This window comes from Mesocricetus auratus, unplaced genomic scaffold, assembly GCF_017639785.1.
Source record: "Mesocricetus auratus isolate SY011 unplaced genomic scaffold, BCM_Maur_2.0 Super-Scaffold_100020, whole genome shotgun sequence".
Classification (NCBI taxonomy): Eukaryota; Metazoa; Chordata; class Mammalia; order Rodentia; family Cricetidae; genus Mesocricetus; species Mesocricetus auratus.
Genome location: NW_024429201.1, coordinates 22,736,760 through 22,758,586, shown reverse-complemented (window position 1 = coordinate 22,758,586; position 21,827 = coordinate 22,736,760).

Sequence of the window (21,827 nt, the reverse complement as noted above, 5' to 3'; positions counted from 1 at the left end):
TTTTTTAAGATTATTTTTCATAGTGCTATGAAGAATGTGACTGGAATTTTGATGGGGACTGAGGTGAATTTGTAGGCTGCTTGGCCATTTTTTCAGTATTAATTCTACCAATTCACAAAAGCACAAAAAGCTGTTCTATCTTGTGTGGTGACCTTGGTACCATGTACATCTACAGAGGTTAGAGGACAACCTTAGGTGTTGGTGTTCACCTTACAAGTTGTGGACCAGCTAGCCAGTGAGAAGTCTGTCTCTACTTTCCATCTCATTAGAAGAGAGCTTACAAGTGGTAGATTTCTCCCTAAGACCTAGGCCATCCTCAGCCATGCCTTTTGTGTTTGCTTTGCTTTTTCTTTTAAAACAGGTTTTTAATACTAATCATGAATTCCCTCATGGTTGTGAGGCAAACCTCAAATCCAATCAGCAGTGCTTAGTTTCCTTCATAGATGTCATGCCCTACTATACCAAAGGGCACATTAACTTAGCATGTCAGTACTGTAGCACTCGGGGCTGTTTCAGTCAGGGTTCCTATCGCTGTGCTAAAACACCACGACCAAAAGCAACTTGAGGAGGAGAGGATTTAGGGCAGGAACCTGAAGGCAGAAACTGTTGCAGAGAGCCTGTAGTGCTGCTTACTGGCTTACTCCCCTTGGCGAGCTCAGCTTTTTTACAGCTCCCAGGAACACCAGTCCAGGGCTGGCACCACCCACAGTGATCTGGGCCTTCTCTTATCGATAAAGAAGATACGTGACAGCTTGTGCATAAGCCATATTGGCGAGACTATTTTTTTCATTGAAGTTCCCTCTTCCCAATCAACCCTGGCTTATGTCAAATTGATATAAAACTTGTCAACATAAGGGCACACTGCTGGCTAAAGCCACTGACAGTATTCTCCTGGAGTGGCCTACATAGCATCCTCTGACACTGTGGAAGTCAACCAGGTCACTTCCGGCTTGATTTCTCTATCTTGCAACCAAATTGTGCTTTACCATTTAGTTTGGGTGAGCAGAACTGTGTTGTTTGGTGGCCTCTGGGGCACCTTGAACAATAACTGCTAGGGAGATATCTCATTCCTTCACATAATAGCCCATATCTTATTGGGGGTAATTTCATCTGATTCTAAGAATTATTAAATTTCTTCTGATTGTATATTGTTCAGTCTCTGTGTGGTTTAATCTTGCAGTTGAATTTTGGTTTTGTTCCTCTATAATCTAAGTGGATACAAAAAATCTTTTCTTTTTTTCAACGAAACTTGTTTGTGATCTAATATGTGCTCTGTTTTAAGAAATATTCCATAGATTTTGCATTTCTGTTGGATGTAATATTCAATATATTCAGTTAAGCCTATTTGTTCTATATAGTGTAGTCTCAGAGGTATGAGACTTCATTGATTTTTAATTTGGAAGATATTTCTGAATGTAAGAATGGGATGTAGAAATCACCCAGCCTTAACACATGATTTTATGTCCATTCATAAGTAATGGCTTTCTTTATCTGTTTTAATTCTAGTTTGAAATATACTTTATCAGATATCAAATAACTATATGAGCTTGTTTTGGGTTTCTATTTGCCTAGGAGTTTGGTTTCAGTTTGTAGTTGGTTTTGCCAGTAATGTGTGTTTTCTGGTGATAACACCTAATTGGGATATTGTTTTTTAATCCAGTCAGAGATTTTGCACATTTAAAAGGAATTTTTTATTTATAGTCCTAATATGTATGTATGTATGTATGTATGTATGTATGTATGTATGATAGTCAGTTGGTGTTGTCTTCCCCAGGAAAGACTATTTTTGCCTGTAGTTCTTTGTGTAAGACTAAGGCCTTGTGGCCCTCCCTTGTGCACCCCTCTGCCTTGACCAGGTTAGTGTGTCATCTTTGTCCAGCCCATGAGTGTGTCGTCTTTGTCCAGCCCATGTTTAGGTAGTCATGTTGGTGAGACTTTATGGTTGTAGCTCCTGACATTCTTAGGAGACACTGTCTGACAGCAAACCCCCTGATCATCTGGGAACAACATTTCCACCCCTTCAGTGTTCCCTGAGCCTTGGATGTGCCACCCATTCCTCTTACAAAATCTTTTATTTCCTGTGTTCCTGTGAATGAGGTTGTTTCCCCTTCCACTGTGTACACTTTCCTTTAAGTGTCTTCTTTAGTGCCAAGTTGGTCATCATGAACTGCCCTAGTCTGCACCTACCTTGAAATTGTCTTTGATTTTTTTTTTCTCATCAGTCCTAAAAGCTTATTCAGCAGTAGGCCATAGAAATTGTAGCTGACAGTTAGCTACTTTCCTGGCTTAGGATACATCATTCCATGCTTTCCTGTCTTTCAGGGTTGGTGATGAAAGGTCTGATGTTATTCTGATGTCTGTCTTTGTACAACACTTGGTATCCCTGTCCTCTGCCTATTACGTTTAGCACTGTGTCTTTGCTTTGTGAGTTGACAGCTTTATGACAGTGCATCATAGACTGGTTCTTCTCCAGAAATCTGTTTGGAACCCAAATGCGTCTTCTTATGTTTGATTTTCCATTTTTTCTCTGTTTGGTAAATTTTCTACCAACATTTCATGAATAATATTTCCATTCCTTTAAACTTTTAAAATCTCCTCTTTGACATGCCCCACCCTGGATTCTTAGGTTTTTGTCTCAGTTATATCCCAGAGGTCTTGAAAGCTTTAGTTGTGCTCGTTCATTTTTTAAATACCACTGCGTTATTGCCGACTTTGTCCCATCCCTGACATTGGTTCTTCTGCTTGCTTTGTTTATTGATGATGCTTACAGCTGTATTGGCTCTTTCATTACCATTATTTATGTTCTGTTCTTTTTCAGACCCTATCTTTCCTTGACAAATTTTTCCTCCCTGTTTTTAGAATCTGTCCTCCAAACTGATGATTCCATCCACTTTGCTAACATTCTTGCCTGGGTTCTGAGTTGATTTTCTTAGTTCGTTCACTTGTCTAAATCCTCTGTGAGGTCATTTCTCCTTTTAGATGTCTTGTATTACATCTGTTTGTTCGTTTATGTTGTGCCACAGTGCATGTGTGGAGGGTAGAGGACATCTTTCAAGAATTGGGTCTCTACCATGTGGGATTCAGGGATCAAACTTAGGTGTCAGGTTTGGTGCCAAATGCCTTTACCCTTTCAGCTATTTATCCTTGAAAATACAAGATCTAAAATAGATTTCTGGCACTTAAGCTTATCGTTATCTTTGGTTTCTGGCACTGAAAAATCATAAGCTTGTATTGGTTTGTTTCTTCAGATTTGTGTTTCTTTGTGGTATTTTCTGCATCCATTGAGATGAGTGTGTCCTCTGGGTTTTATCTTTCTCATTTTCCTACTGCTTTTGTTTGTTTTATATTACACTGTGAGCTCTTTCACTTGACTCAGTGTCCCTCTGCACTATTTAGGCAGGAAGCAAATGTCTGTGATAGTGCAGTGCTTGCATAGTGGTCCTGGCTGTTTCTTGCACTAGCAGACTCTTGTATGCTTCCATCGGATCCCTCACTAGGGTCAGAGACAGAAGCTCTTGGTTTCTGATGGGAAAAAATGTAGTTTTTTAGGGTTTTGTTAGAACTCCAGGTATTAATAATTAAGTAAAATGAAGAGGGAATGTGAAAATGGTAAACTAAGGAGTAAAGCATGAATAGGAAAAATATATGTGCCAGGCTTATGAAAAACAATAAAGAAAATATTACGGTAGATACAGTGAAAGAAAGGGTGTGTCATAGAAGACTATCCAGGTAAGACACAAGTTAAAACAAGACAACTACATAATGTAAATACAAATGTGTAATTAGATTAAAATAACAAATCAAATGAAATAGAAGACATTGTGAATTCAGTTTTTCTTCCCATTTGTGATGAATGCGATTTTGCCTTCCTCCTCAACTGGCCTGTGGAGCAGGCAATGGGGAAAGTTACTAGTCTTGATAATCTAAACCTGGTAAATTGGTACATTCTTCCTACTGGCATGGATTTCTATGTGGGTCTCTGTTTTCCTCAGGAATTGCCCAGTCTGAATTACCCACCCTTACCTGCTAGTTATAATCTCACCCATGGCATGCGTACTTGTGTGTGTGTGTGTGTGTGTGTGTGTGTATGCGCGTGCGCGCGTGCACATGTGTGTGTGCATGCGCAGATGTGCGCGTAAATGCACGTGCATGTGTTCTGTTCATGTGAGGCTTAGGCTTTCTATGACAACAGCTCTGAAGGAGTGTGGAAGATCTGCCCAGCGCATTTCATTTTGTCCCTTATACCGGGTCTTTCTTTGGACCATCAGCAACAGCACCATGACATTGAATAGCAGCACAGGCCACTCAGATCTGGATGTACCCTGGCCCTCTGATACCCACCTGGACTCATGTGGCTGAGTCCTGGGCATCCTTATGGCTCTCAGTGGCAACAGAAATCACATATGTCAGTTTGGACCCTGACTGCTATAGGACCATGTAGCCCTTGGCAACAGTCTGGGCTGAGATGACATCATGGCCCCGGGTAACAGCATAGGCTACCCATATCTGTATGACTCCTTGATGGGGAAGTCCTGTGTATATGTCAATAAAGCACTGTTGGCCAATAGGGAAGCAAGATAGGTGGGACTAGGAGTCGAGGAGGACTCTGGGTAGGAGAAACACAGGGAGTCAAGATGTAACCGCCATAGGGGTAAGAAGCCCGGACCCCTTTCTCCGGTAAGAGAAATACTTAGATTGGCAGTTATGGGGTAAATACTTAAGTCAGAGATAGCCAGTAAGAAACAAGCAAGGCCAAAAGCTTCATAATTAATACATTCTTGTGTGTTATTTGGGGACTACAATGCAGCAGAGTCCAGGCTACTGGTGGGGAAAAACCAAAGCGGCTGGCAAGGAAAAGGCTTCACTCTATAGCTCCTGCTGTGGCCTGGCCCTTAGTTCATTTCTCTATCTCTCCCATTTCTCCACTACATATTTCCTTATTGTAATAAGGCCCTCATGTTCAGTGTTGCTGTCTTCCCACCAGCCATGGCCTTCAGGACCCTGACTGCACCAAGCTGAGCTCTGGGTTCCTTTCATTCCCGTGTTGTTGCTCACCTAAGACGGTGGCAGAGGGAAGCTAAGGGTTTGGGGCTGCCTTGCAGGCTCTTCTCTGTAGTGTGCCAAAGGAGAATTTCACCTTCAAGATCCAGTGTGTCACTCTTCTGTCCCCATCACCACAATCTGTGATGCTGCAGTCATTTCTGCACCCATGGCGTATCTAGCCTTGAGGTTCATATGCAGGGCCCAGCCAATATCTCTGGTTCACTGATCTTTCAGTACCCATCTCCAGCCATCACTGACCCCATCTTTCCCACAGTAGGGTGGTACAGCTGGGCCACAGATTGGTTACTCCTGCTTGCTTCTTTGCAGGGCTATTACCAAGGTTTCCTTATTTTCTTCAGTTCTCTCTCTCATAGGACTAGAGTCTATTATTTTTAATTCTTACTCATCATTTTTCTGAGTCACACAGAGTTGGCTGCTAATCTGTCATCTTACCCAGATGCTTTAAAATTTTCTCAATGATTTGTGTGAATGTTTTATAACTGCATCTTTATTAGTTATATTGGTTTCATATTTCCATTTTTGTGTTGGCTATGCTTTAATTCTAAGAACCAGAAACATTTTTAATTTGCATATGGTCATATGATCGTTTCTGCTCATGATTGGATTTTTATCCAGGAAAACATGGAAGTTTGGGTGCATTTATTTCTGTGGCTGTCCTTAAGAGAAGTAACTTAAGTATATTTGACGAGCAGGAGGAAATCATACCCTTCTAAATTTCAAATTAATTTTTAAAACTTTACTTAAAATTTTATGATTTATTTATTTTTATGCATATGAGTGTTTTCTACACACACACACACACACACACACACACACACACACACACACACGCACGCACGCACCATGAACAAGCCCAGTACCTGTGGAGGTCTGAAGAGGGTGCTGGATCCTTTGGAACTGGAGGTATGGATGGTTGGGAATTTTGATTCCAGAACATAATGATAAAAAAGTGCAGTAAATTAAAGTGGAGAATTATAAACAATTCATTACTTTTAGTGTGTGTGTGTGTGTGTGTGTATGTGTATGTGTGCCACAGTGTACATGTATAGGACATGGGGCAAATCCCAGCTGCTAGGTTAGCTTAGCAACACCTTTATCTGCTGAGTTCTTTCTCTAGCTCATAAACAGGTTTTAACATCATAGTTTTAAACGTTCTGGAGATCAGGAGTTGGAGAGGGACACCAACGAGTTAAAACTTGCATAGAAAAAATGAGGAGGCCAATGAATGATGAGCAAGTAATGAACAAACTAAGGAGGGAACACTGGATTTCAAGTTAAGAGATCAACCATCTTCTGTGCTTGGATGCAGGTACTTCTAGTTCCAGAGTCTTTGGACTTGGATTGAGTTATACCACCAATTTTCTACAGATGGACAATTATGGGACTTCAGTCTCTCTCTCTCTCTCTCTCTCTCTCTCTCTCTCTCTCTCTCTCTCTCTCTGTCTGTCTCTGTCTCTCTCTCTGTCTGTCTCTGTCTCTCTCTCTCTCTGTGTATGTCTCTCTCTCCCACACACACACATACATACATACATACATACACACACACACACACACACACCACCACCACCACCACACACATACAAATTGACAGCTTATACTGTGTGTATGCATGACACATAGTACAACATAATATTGTGAATTATATATGTACTATGAAATGACTAATTCTAGGTAATTAACACATGCATTAGGTCGTATGATTATTTTGAGGCAAAATTATTATCTTACACAATCTACTTATGTTACTTCTGCTTGTGATGATGGGATATCCATTAATAGCATAATCCTTTTTCTTATCAATAACATATGTGTTTATGAATTTGAAGGGATCAGCTAATGGGTTTTAGCCTCAGTTTGGGAATAACCCAAATGCCATCACCAGCAGGTGTCTAGACACGTGAGGTCCAGCCACAGCCATGGTCACACTGTACATCTAGGAAAGTCCACACTGCAGTACTGAACACCATCTAGATCAACCTCCCAAGTGTGTTGGGAAAGAGAAGCCAGAGAGCAAACACACACTGTGATTCCAATTATAGATATGTTCAAATCAGGCAAAATGTTACCCGTTATCATGGTTCCTCTTGGGGCTGAGAAACAGTGGCTGGAAGAGCGATAAGCAGTCTCTCAGTGCTGAAAGGGTTCTGTTCCTGGTTTGGGTTCTGCTTATTTAAACGTATTATTCTTGTAAAAAATCTGCAAGGCAGGACACTTGCAATTTTCCAACTACTCAATCCACACATCATGTTTCAATCACAAGTATACACAGATTATTAGAAGCATCTGGGGAAGGTCCATTAGGTTGAAGAATGTAAAATGATAATAATGGGAAAAATCTCAATTCATATTCTCCGGCAGATGCAGAGAAGCACTCAGTTCAGAAGAGGCTTGGAAAAGAGCCAGAACATTACAAGCAATAAAGACAGGGCTGAAAAAAAATCCCCAATTTCCCGTAATGGTTAGAGCCACCGGCAGAGTGTCGTGACTAGAAAGAATGAGTAAGATGGTCCTGCAGCAGACTTCCCTAAAAATATATGAGAGAGACTGCTGCTTGGAGGCCACGCCCCTAGGAGGTCTGTGCCTCCACCCCCTAAACACACCTTAAGAGAGGTTTTCTGGGCTCAGAGCCTAAGTCTTTTAATTTGAAAGATGCTGACTCGGCAGCTCTATTCCTTCTGAGAGCATTGCTTTGTTACCTTCACGTGTTATTTGAATGCTGTGGTTCAGTGGGTTGTTAGAAAAACCTCATTCTGTTCAGTTGGAAAATCTTTCAGAGCCTCTGTTTGCAATAGGAAGTGCTTCAGACAGTCATTCAGATTAAAGCAGAATAGCCAGTGTTTTGAAACAGATCCATACTCATCTATTCAGAGTCCCTCTGTGATCAGCCTAGCTCCCTCTTTAAAGAGGGATCTATACACATGTGATCAACATTATACAGACTAAGTTGTATTTATATATTTAGGAGCATATGTATGCATATTACATATAAAATAATCTATATATTATATACAAATATATAATTGTAAATTATGTATAAAATTATATAGACAATTAAAGAAAATGAGGCTGTGAATTTATAAGACAGCTAGGATAGGGGTAGTATATGGGAGGGGTTGGAAGGAAGAAAGGGAAAAATAAATTTTCATTTCACAAAATATAAAAGAGACAGGTCAAACACCACCTCCTGCAAAGCCCTCCACACAAGTCTTTCAAAATGCACTTTCTTGTTTACTTCTTTTGCACTCACCTTGACCTTTATTTTAGCATTTTTAAAAGCAGATGACATCATATAGTAGTATGGTGGCTTTTGGGTCATAAAAATCCAAGTTTTTAAATGTCCTTGAATTTTATTTGGGGGGGGGTTGAGACAAGGTTTCTCTGTGTAGCTTTGGAGCCTATCCTGGCATTTGCTCTGTAAACCAGGCTGGCCTCGAACTCACAGATATCCTCCTGCGCCACCAACACCTGGCTGAATTTTACATTTTGCCAGTTACTGGATAGGGTTGTTCTGATGATTAAGAATGCTTGTGAGGCAGGAGATGGTGGCACATGCCTGCAATCCCAGCACTCAGGAGGCAGAGGCAGGCAGGTCTCTGTGAGTTCAAGGCCATCCTGATCTATAAAGTGAGTTCTAGGACAGCCAGGCTACACAGAGAAACCCTGACCAAAAAGAAGGGGAAGAAGAAGTAGAAGAAGAAAAATAGGAGGAGGAGGAGGAGGAGGAGGAGGAAGAAGAAGAAGAAGAAGAAGAAGAAGAAGAAGAAGAAGAAGAGGAGGAGGAGGAGGAGGAGGAGGAGGAGGAGAAGGAGGAAGAAGGACGAGGAGGAGGAGGAGGAGGAGAAGAAGAAGAAGAAGAAGAAAATAAAAGAATGCTATGAAGTATTTCACATAGAAAAGACATGAAAAGACATCACTTAACTGCTCTATTTTTCACAATGCTGTGTTGCCTCATACACAAGCTCTCATGAATTAAGTTCAGTGTTTAGTACCCATCATCCTTCACAAAGTCCCACATATTCATTGTTTTATATGCTTATGAGTTCAAAATGCCCAGAGATGTCAATGCAGCATCCATCACAATGCAAAATCTATCAAAGTACAACATCCATCATTGTGCAACATCCGTCATAGGACACCCAAAGTACCCTAAGAACAAGTGAGCTTTTCTTCCCAGCCCATTCCACTCAAGAACCTAGTGGATTTATTGATATAACACCAACTCTTTTTTTTTTTTGGTTTTTACGAGACAGGGTTTCTCTGTATTGTTTTGGAGGCTATCGGTCCAGCCCGGCCTCGAACTCACAGAGATCTGCCTGCCTCTGCCTCCCGAGTGCTGGGATTAAAGGCGTGCACCACCACCGCCTGGCCAACACCAACTCTTTATAATTGTTATTAATACCATTATTAGCTTTCAAAAGTTCAGGGGCCTCCTTTAATACACCGTTTAGATGCTGTCAAGAGAGATCTAGGGGCCTTTCAAACAGGAGATCTTTTGATAAGATAATAGCAAGTCACAATGCTGTTAGCACTAATATTTAAAGGCAATCCAAAATAGATGTAGACAATCAAGTGAAGAGCACCCAAAACATGACGCTAATGGGGTAAAAGAACGTCAGTGTTTTGGCCCTTAGTCAGCATCCTGTGTCATATTCATTAATTTATACGTAGTTTGACTTAAAGTTGCAGCTAACTCATTCAATAAATACTGGAAAAAATGAGAAATGGAGAACCAGGTAGTTCTGCCTGATACTATTAGAGGAAATTTGTTTTGTGTTTGTTTTGTGCTGCAGGAGGAATGCTCTACAGATACACATAAAGAAATGCTCAGACAAATAACAGGGAACTATAAATTTAAAAATATGTATATATATGTTTTTGTTATTTGGCTTCACTACATGAAGTTTTCCAGCATCATAAATCTAATACTGTATCAACTAGAAAATAAATAAAATATGCACTGGCTCTTGTATGAGGAGAGAAGGGTTGGGGGAAATATTCAGCAGCATGAACCCTATTCAGGAATCTCCTGTGCTCAGTTAGGTGGTGTAGAAGTCACAGTGGCTAGTCAACTGGGACTTTGAACTTGAATCTGTGTTACAAGTTACATGTGTCTTTTGACAACTCAGTCTCCATGGGAATTTGATTTTTTAAGCCAGAACAGGAGCCAGAGAGAGCATACACAGGTTTTCATACTTACTCATGGAAGTGATATACCAGAAAGGACTTCTGTTGTCTGTTACTCACCAGGCAGACCAATCCCAGCACTACACAGAAGACTCATAAGAGTTGCAAGCACCAGGTAGCGGAGCTTGCTGGAGGCCATCATCTTGGAGGCTGGAGACCAGAGGTGGATAACATGGCAGGGATGGAAGTTATCCTTCTCTCTAATGGGCTTTCGATATGGGTAGCTTTGAACTTAGTCTCAGGTAGCTAGGTTTCCAATATACAAGTTAGCTTACCCAGCGTGCGCATGCGCATGCTAAGGTATCACAAGGAAGCATCCAGTTCTCCTAAAGGCCCATGATTAGCTAAAAGCCTATACCTGGCCATATCCTATTATGCAAAGTGGGTCCACATGGGTTCAGACAGAGAGAAGGCTAGGAGCTACCCTTATGGCTATTGTAATTGACTCTCTAAGTAGAACAGAAAGGAGAGATTGGAAGGGTTCTCTGGTAGAAATGAGTCCCAAGCTGCTTTGATAGAATTGAGACCAGGGGCAGGAGGTTCAGAACTAAGAGCCATGCAGTGGCTAAGCATACTGCAGCTGAAATAACAGCAACAGGCCACAGAGGCTAGAAAGTGTAAGCCACATGTGAGAGGCATGGGAATCACGTGGCAGGAGAGCATAAGAACAGACAGAAGACAGGACAGAAGGGAGCCACCAAAGGACCCTGCATGCTAAATTCAGAGCCCAGACTCAGAAGGACAATCTACAAGTTTTTGAGTAAATTAGTCCTTAACATGTATTTGAAGCAAGGACTTGGACATTTATAAAACACCACATTCTGGGTGCTGAGCTAAGTGTTGCACATACATCAGTTCACTTAAATTCTTATGGCAAGTTGACAAGGTGAGTCTGATCTTCATCCTTTAGACGAGGAAACCAAAGCTTAGTAAATTTTGGAATCTTCCTAAAGTTCATAATCGTAGATCATCTGGGGCTCAGATGTGGGTCTGTTCAAAAACTTGCATCCTCAACTCTTTCATCTGTTGTTCCCAGAGAAAGCATGATTTCAGATGTTATAAGGGAAAACTGGGTGATGTTCTCTAAAGGACTGACTTGTAGCAAAATTACCTAACATCCAGAAGACTCATAGATGAGCAATACTGTGAATGGTATCAGGGGCTGACAGGAGTTATAAAAGACGGGACTGAAGAGCTGGTGGGTTTACCCACTGGAGCTGCCTTGGATGATGGAATCACTGTTCAGGTAAGGAGGCACAACAAGGTCTTTGGATTTTGAAGGATTCATGGCACAGTTCTGGCCCCTTCCCCAACTATGAACAGCGTCTGTCCCCACTGAAAACCAGTACAGATTTGGTAAAAACCAGTAAGAGTGATGGGAGAAGATAAAGTTCCCACCAGATTCAGATCAACAGAATCAACTTTGGAGCACAGTGGAGGCAAGGAGGGGGTTTGGGTGGCAGATACTTCAATCCCCACCAGACTCAGCTCAATACAATCAACTCAGATGGCCAACTCTGGTGCACAATGGAGATGAAAGGGGGGCTCTGGTGGCAGGTACTGCGCCCGGCTTATTCTTTCAAACTTTTTTTAATCCTTTACCACCCTTCATAGACCAAAGTTAGAGGATTCTGCTGTCTCCCCACTCTGGCCCCATTCTTCAAGGTATCTTGAATACCTGAATATTTGAATACTCATCTCTAAATACTTGGGTCCCAGAATTCCTTACCCAAATGTTCTAAGCATAGTTTTAGGATCACCATGGTCCTCTTAACAGGATCCTTCTCTTAATTATTCTTAATTAGTTTTTATACCCAAAGATCTGGAGAGATAACCTATGTGAGTAAATGAATCTGTTCATAAAAGTGCCTGAATTTGGATCCCTAGCACCCATACAAAGTCTAGGTATGATAGCACATGTATGTAGACCTGGTGCTCAGGGGTAAAGGGCAGAGACAGGCAGATTTCATGAGCTTGCTGGCCAGTCAGTATAGCTGAAGCAAGCCTGATGTTCAGTGAGAGATTCTGTCTCAAAAGATAAGGTGTAGTGTGATAAAGGAGGGCAGCTAACACTGATCTCTAGCTTCCATGCACAAGGAGCACATATCCATATACACATATGTACACACCAGGATACAACACACACACACACACACAGACACACACGCGCGCGCGCGAGCACACACACACACACACACACACACACACACACACACACACACACAGGAAACATCTAGCAAGCAACCCCCTTGTTTTTCCTCTCCATGTTTGTTTTCTTTGTGCCAATCCACACATGTCATTCAATGTCTTCCCAGAATTTAACACTGTGCTTCTCATCAGGTGACTGCTTTAATTTGACAACTGAATACTATTTGTGCACCTTCTGCTGCATTGTTTAGCATCCTTTAAACTAAAAATTCCATCCAATAAATTCCCTCTATAATTAAGTGTAAGGAAACATTGTAAAATCTGTAATACTATCTGTAGATAGGTAACAGATGAGCTTTACACACATTATAAATTATTTTATTGCACACATGTTTAGTGTGGATTTTACTGTTGAAACTTAAAATTAAAAGAGGCAATACAGGTAGAAGTATATACTTCATTGTAAACAAATTAGTGCATAAACACATGTAGACGTACCTTGTCATGTTCTTTTTTGCAATGAAAGATGTCACTTATTTTGCGTTACCTGTATCTTGGTGGTGACAAGTTGTACAGTTTCCTTCAAGCTACAGATATCCTAGAAATGGGACTATAGCCATGTGACCCGGAGAGGATGTGGGTACACTTCTAATCACTTCCTTGCCATCCCCAGGTTCATTGTGAGTACTGCTGTTCTCTAACCTTTGGTTTCTCATTTATAGAAAGGATGACTTGGCACTAGTTAAGGTTTCTTGTAGGCTTGGTTTTCTGTGCTTGACCATACTTTCACAGTTACATTATTTAATGAAGTATATTTACACTACATGTCTAAAAGGCTCTAGATGGTTTGTTTAAGTCATAGGAGCCAAAAATTTAGATACTTCCTGTTTCAGCAAAGTTGCTTTGAGTCTTTTGATCTAATGACTGAACCACCGTCTGTCTCACCCAGTCCCTGGCCATCCATAAGAGTGAAGCCAAGGAAACCAGGCAGTTTTGTGGAGGCTCAAATCTAAATATTTGCAAAGGGCCCTGGGTACATTGTTAAAATATGAATCAATCAATCAGTCAGTCAGTCAGTCAATCGATCAATCAAAAGTATTAGTCAATGTACCAGTTGCAAGGATAAAACGTAGATGAGATGAGCAGTAAATGCAATTCATTCGTTAATAATTTCTACTGTCATTAATTCAAGCTGATTAGTATTGAATGTTACTGTGACCATTAACAAATTAGTATCCTGCCGCAATGTGAGCTGGGTAATAACAGAGACACTGAATATATTAAAGCCTCTGGCAGATTTTTGATGGGCTCATTTTTTTTAAATATAATTACTCTGATAGGCAGAGTTCAAGGATTCAGGCCCTTGAACAAGAAAAGCAGTTTCCTACTTATGGAAACTATATGTGACAGTGTCATATGACGATGATACCCAACCGTAGAGTTTGGTAGCTGGATCTTGCATCAGCCAGGAAAGAATCCAGGTATCAGTCAGTTGTGGGGAAGGGGGGGGAGCTTGTGTGGTACCACAGCTCAGTTAGAGGGATTCATGGTGGGGAGTAGGTGTTATGACCAGCAGGTCAGACAGGCAGATGGTACGAAGGGCTGGGTTGTACAAAGTGCTGGAACCATGTGTGCACCTGGCAGTGAAGGCAGGCACCATGCCTAGTGGCTCAATGGCTCAATGGCTGGAGCAAGAGAAGCAAGAGCCAGGAACCATAACATGATCCAGTTAATGGGGAGGATGAACGAGGAGCTCGGTGCAGTCCCGGTACCAACCTGTAACTTGGGGATCATTTAGCCTGTGAAAATCAGGTCATATGAAGGACTAAATCTAAAAGTTTGAAAATTCATCACATTTTTTTCCTAAACAATTTTCACATTTATATGGTCTAATAAGCCAGAGTATTCTCTAACTTATTTGGAAAAGGTCACTCTTGCTGCTAAATATTGTTAAAAAAATTTCAAAGGTTTGGTTTTGCTTTATTTTGTGTATATGAGTGTTTGCCTGCATGTATATATGTACATCATGTGTTTACAATCCTACAGAAGCCAAAAGAGGTCATTGGATCACCTGGAACTAACTTCATAGACAATTCGAGCCACCGTACAGGTCCTGGGAACCAAACACAGATCTTCTGTAAGAGCTGCTAGTGTTCTTAACCACTGAGACATTTCTCTAAGTCCTCTGGAAACATTTTTAATATCACATCTGGAGGAGCCCCAGAATGGGATCAGCAAAATGTTCAAAGGTTGCCTCCATTGCAACAAGAGGTCCATTTCCAAGATAGATGGTCTCTGGAGAGATCCTGTCAGTTAGATTACACATGCCCAATCACACAGATGCAGCCTCCTAGAACTCACCAAATGTTGGCTCTGAACCATATACCCATCAAGGGCAGGTCTCCTCTAATGCATGTGACATCATTTTTACAGTGAATCAGCAGTACCTATTTCTACTGGCCCTTTTCAAAAGCCCCTTCTTAGACGAAGTGGTGAATTTTCCCAAAGAGACCTTACTGGGAACGAAAGGAATCAAATCTCTGACCCTGACCAAAGCTTTCCGCTCTTCTAGATTATTGGGCCAAACCAAAGTATGTAAATTTAAGATTATAGGCTGTCTTTTGATGGCTGTATATGTTAAGAATTAAATACTTTTTACTCATGCAAAATTTACTGTAAGGTCTTTTGATTGTTGTTGCTGTTGTTATTTGTTTATTTGTTTTTAAGAACTAGGTAATTATAAATCCTTCCCTTTTAAATAACTTATGGGCCTTCAATCCTATAAAGTGCTCCCACTTAAATCGGGGCCCAAAGTCACCTGTATGGAAATCTGCCTCTAGAATTGGAATGCTATCCAGTGAAACTAAAGATGTTATTGATGTTGAGAGCACACCCACTTCAGGAACTCATTGCATTGACAGTCTAGCTGGTGGTACTATACAGAGTTTAGTAAAAGATGACAAATTAAATCTAAGCTGACATTTTGCCAACTTTTATCCCAAAGAACCTGTGGTAAACGGGTTTGAGAAGGGAGGATGGATGCAGATTCAATTATCATTGATTTCAATTCTTGAGCCTGTAATAGAGCCATCTATTTATTTTATTGTCCCTGAGGTTATGTGTGGTGTGCTGTGCGTGCGTGAGTGTGTGTGTGTGTGTGTGTGTGTGTGTGTTATCAGAGTCCTCGTTTCTTCTCTGTTCACTTCCTACAACCCTAGTTGAAAATGAACAAACAATAATTCTTTGATGGGCTTCCATAAGACCATACTGAAACCAAGTATATTGAAAGCAGAAAAAGCCATCCAGCTTCCATTTTTCTCAGCTCTATCAATTATCCAAGTTCTTGGTCATCATTCAACATCACTCTGGGTTTCCAGCTGCAGACATGTATTGTAAACAGTACTGCAAACCCTATCCACAGAAATTAATAGGCTTAATGTCTCAATATGGATAATAAAATTTGGGTGCTCTACCCCCCCAATCACAGACTTTAGTAGATGAAACCACATTTCAAAGGAAGTTTATTATAATACATTTTCTTACTGGGAAGGGAATTCCTATGTAATGGGATGCTTAGGATTTTAGGCAGAGCTTCTAAAAGGCCTGTTTCCTTCTGCTGTGAATAAACAGCCCTGCGGCTTGTGAAAATGCTTCATGCCATCTGAACATATTAGTCTCCTGGCTGCCCTTCTCAGAAAATCTCTGAACCTCTTTACTGAATGCTTTCTGGCAGAATTCCTAGTCAGGAATGCCCCACAGCCATCTGCTCTATCTCTGGTAACCTCAGTGTTCCAATGGGGCAGCAATCTGTCCCTAAGCACAACTTGGTTGCTTGGATTACTATGAAAGGGCATTGTAAAAAAGAATTGCTGTGTACTCAAGGCATGTGATCTGTTTTTATGTTGTGGTATTTTATTATTCCTTGCTGTCCTGCAGTTTCAAGTTGATTCTGCTCTTTATTGCAAACAGGCACAGATGGAGTGTAAAAGGAGAAAGGCAGAGTGAGAGTAATGACTCCCCGAAGGCAGTGTGGAGGGGGAGCCCTTACTGGGAACTCAGTCTTGTCTCTTCTCTACTATGAGCCAAAGCTACAACTCTGAGCAAGATAGTCCCTTTTTAGTTTCCTTGTATTAAAAATGAGCTTTTCCACAAAATCCATCCTATAAAATGCACAGGCAGTACCACATCTGAAATCAAATTTAACAGACAAGTGATTTGCTGCTCCCTAAATCTATTTGTAATACATATTGAAAAGGATTAATATCTCTAACAAATAGCTCCTACAAATAGGTGAAAATAGGGGGGAAAAAGGAACTGTAGCCTCTACCAGGCACCAGAAGCTAACAATTAAAAAATTTCAGGGCTTGGTACAAGTTATTATTATTTTTACTATTATTATTATTATCATTATTATTATTATTATTATTATTGCTGTTCAGTGAGGTCCCATAGACTCTCAAACATTACAGGCTATTACCATTGCTCTTGGTAGTTACCCTTCAGAACTTAACAGTAAAACTGTACTGCTGGAGACATAACAGAGAGTCATAGAATATAGAAAATCTATGTTCTATGGGAACATACTGGAACAGATTGGAAACTTTATCCTATTGGGTAGTTTTCATAGTGCCAGAGGGGAAAAGTCATCCTCAATCAGATCCATCTACAAACCTTGTGAGCTATAATAATGACTGCCCAGGAAAGACATGCCCACTGGAGCAATAGTAGCACCAGCATCATGGAGTAACCAAACACTTTCTGATTGGATATAAATCCTATGCCACAGGAAGAAAACCTACCAGGCCAAGAATCCATGGCTAGACAGGTCATAGGCCCTAGGGGAGAACCTACTGTTATGTTGATTAACAGCCTTGGTATTGAACTGATTTTTAACAATTTGTTATGCACATAGATCAATATATCTCACTCTTCACCTGAGAAACTTCTATTTGCACTAGTATGTGATTAACACAGTGACCCACAATTAGCCACAGTGTAGAGAATAAAAAACTAGAATACTCAAGCTTGAAGAGAACATATACACCCTTATCTTCTTCAAAAGCTTGAAGAGGGGGAAGAAAGAGTGTAAGAGTCTAAGGCTTAATCCCAGCACTCGGGAGGCAGAGGCAGGCGGATCTCTGTGATTTCGAGGCCAGCCTGGTCTACAAAGTGAGTTCCAGGACAGCCTCCAAAGCTACAGAGAAACCCTGTCTCGAAAAAACAAACAAACAAAAAAGAGTCTAAGGTAATGAATGGCTACAAGGAAACATCTTCTGAACACAGCAGGGCGGCTGCTCTTAGGGACTCAGAGTAGTTGTGACAGCATCGACAAAGCCTGTGCAAGCCCAAGTCAGACCACACTTCAGTGAGTAGATGGGACTTGGCCATCAAATACCACCACTAGCTCTGGAGCTAATGGCAACTGTTAGCTACTAGAAGAGAAAGAGACATTTTTCCTAAGGATTGTGACTCTTTGTAAGTCAGCTACTATCTAACCAAAGACTGCACATCCAGGAATGGTTGGGCAGCACAAACTGGTCTGGAAGGAATTTTTTCCTATTTAATCTTACATGAAGTTTAGATGATAAGAAAGGTGGTAAACTGGAGTTGGTGGGAAATAAGACAAACCACATTGTATGAAGCTCTCAAAAAACCAAGAAAAACAGGAAAAAATAGGCAAAGGATAAGACCTGGTTTCATGTAACACACACACACACACACACACACACACACAATACCAGCAAATTTATTATATTTAGTGATTATTTTAAGAGTAGAACCTCTCATTTCCAAGTATGAACCATTATGAACAAGAAAGAAAATTAAAAATCAAAGCCATATTGGGGCATCCTCTGTGTGCATATAAAAACAATGTGGAAAGATATGTTTATTATCTACTGTTAGTGAGAATACTTGAGATATTGTGGTATAGGTGAATTGTTACAAGCTGTCAGGAAGTGGCCCGACAATGTTTTGCCCAATCTTATCTGTGGATATCACTCCTATAGAAATAAGACATTCATATTTAAAGTTATGTACATGGAGGTTATTATTGCAGAGTAGAGGAAAAACAAGATTAAAAATAACCCAAATCAATATTGAGAGAGAAATGGTTGAATAATTACACTAGTGGCTCTCAATCAGAAATATTTTCTCCCTAGAGGAAATATCAATAGTGTTAAGGTTGAGAAATCTATATATGTGTATTGGAATGTACATGCATGTGTGTATATGTGTAAAATACTTGTGTCTAAAGGAAAGTAAGGAACTATTTATAGCAAACTGATTGCAGTGCTTACCTTGAGAAGGAGTGAAGAAGATGGAATGGTTTGGAAGGAAAATTTCCTACACACACACACACACACACACACACACACACACTTCTAAACTACCATTAGCTACATTGAAAGTCTATTATACATTGTTGAAATGAACATGCTTCCTGGCCACATTTGAGATTTCTAACATCAAATATCACAGATGTAAATATTTTGGGAGATGCTGAGTTCTCCTTCAAGGTTATTCTTTGGAAAGGAGTAAGTTGCCTCTTATTGAAATCTTACAAAGGATCTCATAGCATGGGAAACTCTTGCTGCTCTGTTAAGACAGCAAAGGGCTGCTCATAGCGGAATAATATGAGCCCAAAGACTCAGGGTAGTGTTTACAAAGGTCACCTTAAAGAATCAGCTAAAAAGATATAGTGATTTTAAAACACAGAGAAAAGAAATATAATTTACATTTATTGATTTATTAAAAAAACTGAACCTCATCTCTGCAAGTATTTAATGTCATTATAAGTCAGTTTTCTAAAACAGTTAGTGATTATGTTAGTGAAAATGTAAGCATTATGGAAATCACCAACGAGGCAATGTGTCCCAATCACATGTTTGGCACCTATGGTATAGAAAGTAAAATTTCCAGTGACAGAATAAAGTATGCAGAATCTTACATTTTTTGTATGAATCTCGAACAACTTAGATGAAGCTATGATTCACACTGGAAAATGAAAATGATTCACAATATGGGGGAAAGCCAGGTTGTTTTGCTTGCCTATAGAGAGAGGAATCAATATGGAAAGAAGCTGATAGGTGACAAGGGGATAAATTCTCTTGCATGTCTGCTGACTTTGTTGTCATGGATGGATGAGACAGGTTTGGAGCAGTGTGGTCGTGAAGCTGGGGCTGGCACTTCTGACATGTGCACAGCTCTGTTCTAGCATCCACTACTCACAGGGGTGACATATAATATTTTGAGGTCAAGAGGGCATCTGCTGATGCACCAGGCATGCTGAGAGAAGCAAGCCATCCTCAGATACACAGACTGACACCCATGAGTATTTATTTAACGCAGATGTTAGGCATTAGGCACTGGGGAATGAGCAGGAGTCAGGAGAAAGCAGTTTGAGTGAGCCTCTGGCTCTCAGTCTAACCTTGCCACGCTGCAAAAATGGCATGAGATAAATCATTGTAATGCAGGCTCCCAGATTCACTCAATGCCATTATTAAAAAATGCCAGCCTTGCAGACTGGGGACTAGAAATGATCCAAGAACAGTGTAGGAAGACACAACATGACAATTTCAATGACTTTATGTTATGTTCCTTTTAATTTTAAGTACAAGATCACATAACATCTATTCACCAAGAAGATTCTGATATACTGGAAGGCCGGGTAAAAGCTTCCATCCCAATTCTATAGCCCAGCCACCTTTGCATATGAAGTTATGAGACTAAAAACTTCCCTGTGATTCACAGGAATGAAAGGGAATGTAGAGCAGTTTCAGATGAAGCAAAAATATATTTTCAGTTATAGACAGGAAAGAAGTAACACTGATGTTACCACTTAAATAAATATGGCATTTCATAATTTCAAATCAAGTTCAGTTCCCCAATACTAATTAAACCCTACCGTGTAAAACATATTGCCATGTATGGGGAACAGTGAGACAAATATGAAGTGAGATAGAAATGGGCATTAGAGTTGCCGTGGAGGCAGCCGAAGGGTTGGATAAAAATTTCTCTGTATCTGGTAATGGAATAGAAACATGCTTCTATTAGTAACAGAATGCATATTGTTTCTAGAATGGACATTCATTTATTATGATCAAGCATTTGCTCTTGCAAGTGCTTGTGTGATTCACATATTCAAGTCAAAAACATGTTACTGTTTATCTTTGCTGCACTTACACATTAGTTTTTTCCCTCCCTGACACTTTCTCCTGAAGGAACTCACTCAGTTTCCTCGATGCAGTGCTCAAGCAACTTCCCATCATCCATTCTTTTACCATCTTGTTCTCAGGGGAAGGCGAATATGCACTGTCTCCATTTCTCACTCCCCATTTACCTTCCAACCCATCACAGTCTGGTTTCTTCTCTTAGAATATATCAAAATTCTCCTAAGATCAACAAATGGTCAGCAAATTACTATATTTAGTTGTCTCTCTAGATCTAAAACATAATACAATGGCTTGACAGTATTGGTAGTGTGTTCCCAAACTTCATGTCTTTTCCATACCCCATCACTGAGGATTAAACCTTGATCTAGTCAAGTATTCTACCACTGAGCAGTATCCAGCCCTGTTTTAATTTTTATTTCCATGTGGGGGGTAGGGTCTCACTAAGTTGTTTTGGCTGTCCTTGAACTTATGCTGCGTCTTCCCAGGCTTCCAAAGTCACTGGGATTACAGGTTTATTTCACTAGGTCAGGCTTACCCTTTTGTTTTCCTTCCCCACTATAAATGCTAGAGACCTGATCAGATTTTCCACTCATCAGGACATCTTCTGACACCACACTTAGACCTGACTCTCACCTCAGACTTGAAATCCAGGGATGTCTTCGTTTCATTCACCAACATCCCTCATTTCATGCTTTCTTTTCTGCTGAGAAAAATAGATTGTACAGACTGACTACTGAGTTTTATTCAGACAAGTCTTTAGAGCACCAATCATCCACTTTTAAATTTTCTTAGGGTCCATGTAAAAACAGAATTTTCCCTTGGAAGAACAACCTACAGTTCCTATGCAAACAGACACATTAATACCTTTCTTTACATCGTTAACTCTTCCTCAACCTTGCTTCACTTAATTAAACCATTAAAATAACAAAATTAAGGAAAGTTACTTTACCACTGGAACATTATTGGTGAGTCAAATACTGACTCCCAACATGTCAGGCCTAATCTCTATGACCTGTATGTTCTGGAATTTGGATTTAAACATTCAAATGTCTGAACAATAGGGTACTCATAACCCTGATAATTCATGTTACTCCATAAACACCTTCTCAAACATTGCTTGTTTTTTGTGCTTTTGTTTGGAAAAGTAACTTTTCTATTAGTATTATCATTAGTAGGTTTACAAAGACCAGAATTTGAAATTAAAAGGGAACTATAGGCCTGTGATGATGATTTTTCTCTTGCAAAAGAGAGAGAGAG